Source organism: Tachyglossus aculeatus, chromosome 27 (assembly GCF_015852505.1).
Source record: "Tachyglossus aculeatus isolate mTacAcu1 chromosome 27, mTacAcu1.pri, whole genome shotgun sequence".
Classification (NCBI taxonomy): domain Eukaryota; kingdom Metazoa; phylum Chordata; class Mammalia; order Monotremata; family Tachyglossidae; genus Tachyglossus; species Tachyglossus aculeatus.
In genome coordinates, this window is record NC_052092.1 from 2995092 (window position 1) to 3001099 (window position 6008).

The following is a 6008-nucleotide window of genomic DNA, read 5'->3' on the forward strand; positions in this document are numbered from 1 at the left end:
CAGAGACTCCTTCAGGCCTGCTCAGCTCCTTAAATCCCCTTGCGCCTGGAGACCTATAATAATAATAATAATAATCATTTTGGTATGTGCTAAGTGCTTACTATGTGTCCAGCACTGTTCTGAGTGCTGGGGAAGATACAAGATAAACAGGTCAGACAGTCCCCATCTCACACAGTGCTCACAATCTAAGTAGGAAAGAGAACAGATATTGAATCCCCATTTTACAAATGAGGGAAGTGAAGGCCCGAGAAGTGACTTGCGGACAAATGGTGGGGCCAGAATTAGAACTCAGGTCCTCCTGACCCCCCCAGGTCTGACCTCTTTCCTCTAGGCCATGTTGCTCCTACTCCGGAATCCAGGCTTCCCTTTTTTTTAAAATGGTATTTGTTAGGCGCTTACTATATGCCAAGCACTGTTCTAAGTGTTGGGGTAGATACAAAGTAATCAGGTTGGACACAGTCCATGTCTCACATGGGCACTGGTGAATGGGAGCCTGGGAAAAGAGGGTTTTTTCCCCCAGTCCATTTTCACAGGAAGGCCATTTAAGGGGGTGGGGTGGGCTTGCTTGGGAGAGCATCCCGAAGCCTGAACTCCAGGTGTGAGCCCGGGATTTTACATAGTGAGGCCTAGTGAAAAAAGACAGGACTGGGAGTCAAGAGACCTGGGCCCTTCTCCTGGCTATGATCTTCGAAAAGTCACGTCACTTCTCTGGGCCTCAGTTTCCTCATCTGTAAGATGGGGGTTTATTACTTGTACTCCCTCCACATTAGAATGGGAGCCCCATGGGGGACAGGAACTGTGTCAGATTGTGTCTGACAACCTTTTTTTTTATCTCCCCCAGTGCTAGGTACAGTACACAGTAAGCGCTTAATAAATTCCATTATTTATTAAGCATTGAGCAAATACCACAGTTATCATTGTGATTGCTTGGCAATAAGGGAATTTCTACCCTTCTCAGATTTTCTCTCTCATTTTTTCACCCCCTTACAACGGCAGAGCCCAAGGGGCACTTCCTAGGAAGCATCACAGTCTCACTGCTTATTCCCCATAATAGCAATAATGATACTAATGAACGCCTCCTGTGTGCACAGCACTGGACTAAGCACTTGGGAGAGGACAACAGTTACTAGACATGATCCCTGCACTCAAGGAGTTTATGGTCTATTGTGTGCAGAGAACTGAACTAAGTCCCTGTCTTATGTGGGGCTCACAGTCTAAGAGGGAGGAAGAACAGGTCCACTTGTTTTGTTTTGTTGTCTGTCTCCTCCTTCTAGACTGTGAGCCCGCTGTCGGTCAGGGACCGTCTGTATATGTTGCCAACTTGTACTTCCCAAGCGCTTAGTACAGTGCTCTGCACACAGTAAGCACTCAATAAATACGATTGAATGAATGAATGAATTCAACTCCCATTTTACAGAGAAGGTAACTGAGGCACAGAGAAGTTAAATGACTAACCTTGAGTCCCACGGCAAGCAAGAGGTGGAGCCGGGATTAGAATTCAGATCCTCTGATCCTCAGGCCTGGGCTCCTTCTACTAGGCCACCCTTCAAATCCTTAAAGATCCTTATGAAGGCTTCTCTTATGCAAGCCTATTCCTATTGAGAATGGTATTTATTAAGCACTTCCTATATGCTGAGCACTGTGCTGAGCGCTGGGGCAATAATAATAATTGTGGTATTTGTTAAGTGTTTACTTTGTGTCAAAGTTCTGCAGTAAGCAATTGGGCAAGATCATCAGGTCAGACCCAATCCCTTTCCCACGTGGGCTTGCAGACTAAGGTGGAAGGCCAGGTATTGATCTGTTTTACAGATTAAGGGAACTGAGAAGTGAAGTGACTAGCCCAGCATCACATAGCAGGCAGGTGGCCAAATCGGAATTGGGACCCAGGACCTCCGACTCCCACGCCCTCGTTCTTCCTACTAGGCTACGCTGTAGGTGTAAAACCACCAGATCAGACATGGAACTTCCATTCTCCCTCTTAAATTGTTCTCCAAATCTTGCACCACTTTCATTGACCTCCACGTCAGATTCTCCGCATTTTCCCGGTCCCTGTTATGTGGGGGAAAAGGCCTCATTTCAGAACACGAGTGGGCAGACTAGAAGATGGTGGTGATTTCCCTGCTTTTCCCTGCTCTTCTCCCACTTATCCTGTCCCATCTCACTCATGTTCTCTTTCACCCCCACCCTCCTTTGCTTGCACCAAGCCTCTGAACCTGGTTAAATGCCAGGGCCGGGAATCTTGTCGGGTGGTCAGGGGAACCAAACCAAACCAGACTAGGCATCTCCTTGGGGTTCCTGGTGATGAAGAAAGAGAGGAAAGGGGGTAAAGGGAGCAGGAGGGAAGTAAATGGGCTTCTAGTGAGTGAGGGAAGAGAGCGAGAGGGGGGCATCCAGTGGTGGGAGTGAAGTGGGCATCCAGTTTGAGTGGGAGGAGTGAAGAGAGTGGGTATCCAGTGTGAGTGGGGGCAGTGAAGAGAGCAGGCATCCAGCGAAGAGTGGGGCAGTGAAGAGAGTGGGTATCCAGTGTGAGTGGAGGGAGCGAAGAGAGCGGGCATCCAGCAAAGGCAGAACCACCAGGCAAGGCTTACTTTGGTTCCTCTCAGGGCCAACGCTCAGCCCCTTGAAGGGGAAGCCGCGTGGTTTATTGGAAAAAGCACGGGCTTGGGAGTCAGAGGTTGTGGGTTCTAATCCCGCTCCGCCACTTGTCAGCCGTGTGACCTTGGGCAAGTCACTTAACTTCTCTGGGCTTCAGTTACCTCATCTGTAAACTGGGGATGAAGACTGGGCCCCACGTGGGACCATCTGATTATCTCATATCTACCCCAGTGCTTAGAACAGTGCTTGGCACATACTAAGCACTTAACAAATACCAACATTATTATTATTAAGGGGAGGTCAGAAGTTTGGCCCCTCAGGGCCAGAATGGCTCTTCTGCCTCTCTGGCCAACTCAGGCCTTTGGGAGGAGCTGCCCATCCTGGCCACGGATGGGCCCTGTCACATATTGGGTGGACAGCAGCAAGCATCAGTTGGAAACGCAATGTTCACTTCCCACGGTCTCCATCCTTCTCCTCTCCCAGAGACCATCCAGGTGCTGTGACTAGCAAAGATTTCCATGCCCAAGGATGCCCCAACACATTACCTACAGAGAAGCAGCGAGGCCTAGTGGATACAGCATGGTCCTCGGAGTCAGAAGGTCATGATTCTAATCCCAGCTCCGCCACTTTATGTGTTACCTTGGGCGAGTCACTTCGCAACTCTGTGCCTCAGTTACCTCATCTGTAAAATGAGAATTGTAAGCCCCACATGGGACAGGGACTGTGTCCAACCCTATTTGCCTGTATCCACCCCAGCACTTAGTATAGTGCCTGGCACAAAATAAGCACTTAAAGACCACAATTATTAATTATTATTATTACAGAGACAGCAAACTAGTGGGAGGAGCCAGCGGTTTCTTGTTTTCCCCATATACTCTGCGCCCCTGCTGGGTGCCCCTGCCTTACTTCATCCCCTTACTGGACGCCCACCTGCCACCACTCCCACCCCACACGTGTTGGCTAAGACAGAAAGGATGCAGTGCTGAGCAACGGGGTCTCCTCTCCTGCTCCTCCCTCACCCCCCAGGCAGCTGCTCCCTAATCCGCGCTGCCTGACCCGAGGATTTCCTCTCCCCACATCGATGACCCTCTGACCACCGACCACGGAGGAGGGGGACAGCTGCAAGTCGGCTGGTGTCAGATTGCGTGTTCCAGGCTCGTGCTCCTCGTGGGACGGGGGGCGAGGGGGTCGTCCCTGGCTGAGGCCCAGCCCCGGCCTCAGGGCTCTTCCCGGTTCCATCCCACAGCCTGGATTAGACGGGCAGCTGCTTAGGAAGTAAAGGCTTCAGCTGCTGGCCCTGCCATACTGAACCACCGTGAAGCAGACACGCAAGACTCAGGCAGACATGGGTGGCTAGCCAGACGTGGCCGGACACAAGAAATTGCCAGAGAGACATAGACGGGCCAACACAGACTGCCCACTACCCCCCCCCCCCCCCACACACAGACCCCAGAGCTCAACCAGATATAGCCAGCCAGACGAAAGACACAGCCAGAGAGACGGAGAGAGACAAAGACAGGCAGAGAGACAGATAGATGCAGAGACAAAGACAGAGCGTGGCCTAGTAGAAAGAGGCCCTGCGAGTCAGAGGACCTAGACGCTAATCCCAGCTCTGCCTTGTCTGCTGGGTGACCTCAGACAAGTCACTTAACTTCTCTGTGCTTCAGTACCTCAATCTGAGGGAAGCAGCGTGGCTCAGTGGAAAGAGCACGGGCTTTGGAGTCCTAGCTTGTGGGTTCAAACCCCGGCTCTGCCAATTGTCAGCTGTGTGACTTCGGGCAAGTCACTTCACTTCTCTGGGCCTAAATTACCCCATCTGTAAAATGGGGATTAAGGCTGTGAGCCCCACGAGGGACAACCTGATCACCTTGTAATCTCCCCAGTGCTTAGAACAGTGCTTTGCACATAGTAAGCGCTTAATAAATGCCATTATTATTATTATAATCTGTAAAATGGGGATAAAGACGGTGAGCCCCATGTGAAATATGGCCTGTTACCTTGTATCTACCCTAGCGCTTAGTACAGTGCCAGTAACAAATACCATTTAAAGAAAAAAGAAAAAAAACCCTACCAATTCTATGGTACTTCCCCAAGTGCTTAGAACAGAGCGCAGAACACAGTAAGTGCTCAATAAATATGGTTGATTGGCACATAGTAAGCACTTAGATACCACTTCAACAACAACAAAAAAGCCAATTGGGAACTGATTCAGATGAGATGTGGTCCACCTCTTGCCCACATCCTGCCTCTGCCTGAAATACCCTCCCTCTTCAAATCTGACGGACAATGACTCTCCCCCCTGACCACTTCAAAGCCTTATTGAAGGCCCATCTCCTCCAAGAGGCCTTCCCAGACTAAGCCCCAACTTTCCTCATCTCCCACTCCTTTCGGCATCACCCTTTGTTCCCTTTGCTCTTACGCTGTCCAAGCCCCACAGCACTTATGTACATATCTGTAATTTTACTTGTATTTATGTCTGACTCCCCCAACTCCCATGACTGTAAGTTTACTGTGGGCAAGAAATGTGTCTATTGTTGTATTATGCTCTCCAAAACACTTAAAAAGTACAGTATAAACACACATTTATACACACACAGACGCCCGTGTGCGTGCATGCACCTACTGGCCTAGCTATAAAACAAAACAAATTTAAAGGAGAAAATGAGAGGAAGGCAGAGAATTATTTGACCATAAATTTTATTCATCCTGAGGGAGATGTCCTCCCTCCTCGGGCAGCATTTTAGAACATCTTTCGTACAAATGGAATATATAGATACACATATCTATATATTTCCCCAAACACGTTGCAGAGATGAAGACGTTGACACATGTAAATAACACCACACGGAATCAACTCAAAAGGTTTCAGAGAGAGGAGAAAGAAACCAAAGTAGGCACGGGACTAGAAAAAGAAACCGACAGAATCAAGAATGGTGTCTATGAGACCCTGGAGTGCAGGTTGGGGCCACGCTGACCGCCAGGCCGCGAAGACAGTCGGAGCTCACACCCCGAGGTCCTCGCGGCTCGGTGGAGGGAGTAGGGCTGGGTGGGTTCGGTCCTGATGAGGCAAGGGGGTGGACTGAATGACCCGGTAGTGGTCCCTTCTCAGCCCTCTGTCTCTAGGAACTGGAGGGAGATGAGCAAGGCCTTCGGGAATGAGGTAGCCAGTCGGGTTTCGGGGGCGGTTTAGGTACAGAAGAGCCGAAGCTTTGGGAGCAGTGTGGTCTAGTGGCAAGAGCCTGGGCGAAAGAGCCAGAAGGACCTGGGTTCTAATCCCAGCTCCGCCACCTGTCTGCTGTGGGACTATGGGTGAGTCACTTCACTTCTCTGGGCCTCAGTCACCTCATTTATAAAATGGGAATCAGGACTGTGAGCCCCATGGGGGACAGGGAGTGTCCAACCTGATTACCTTG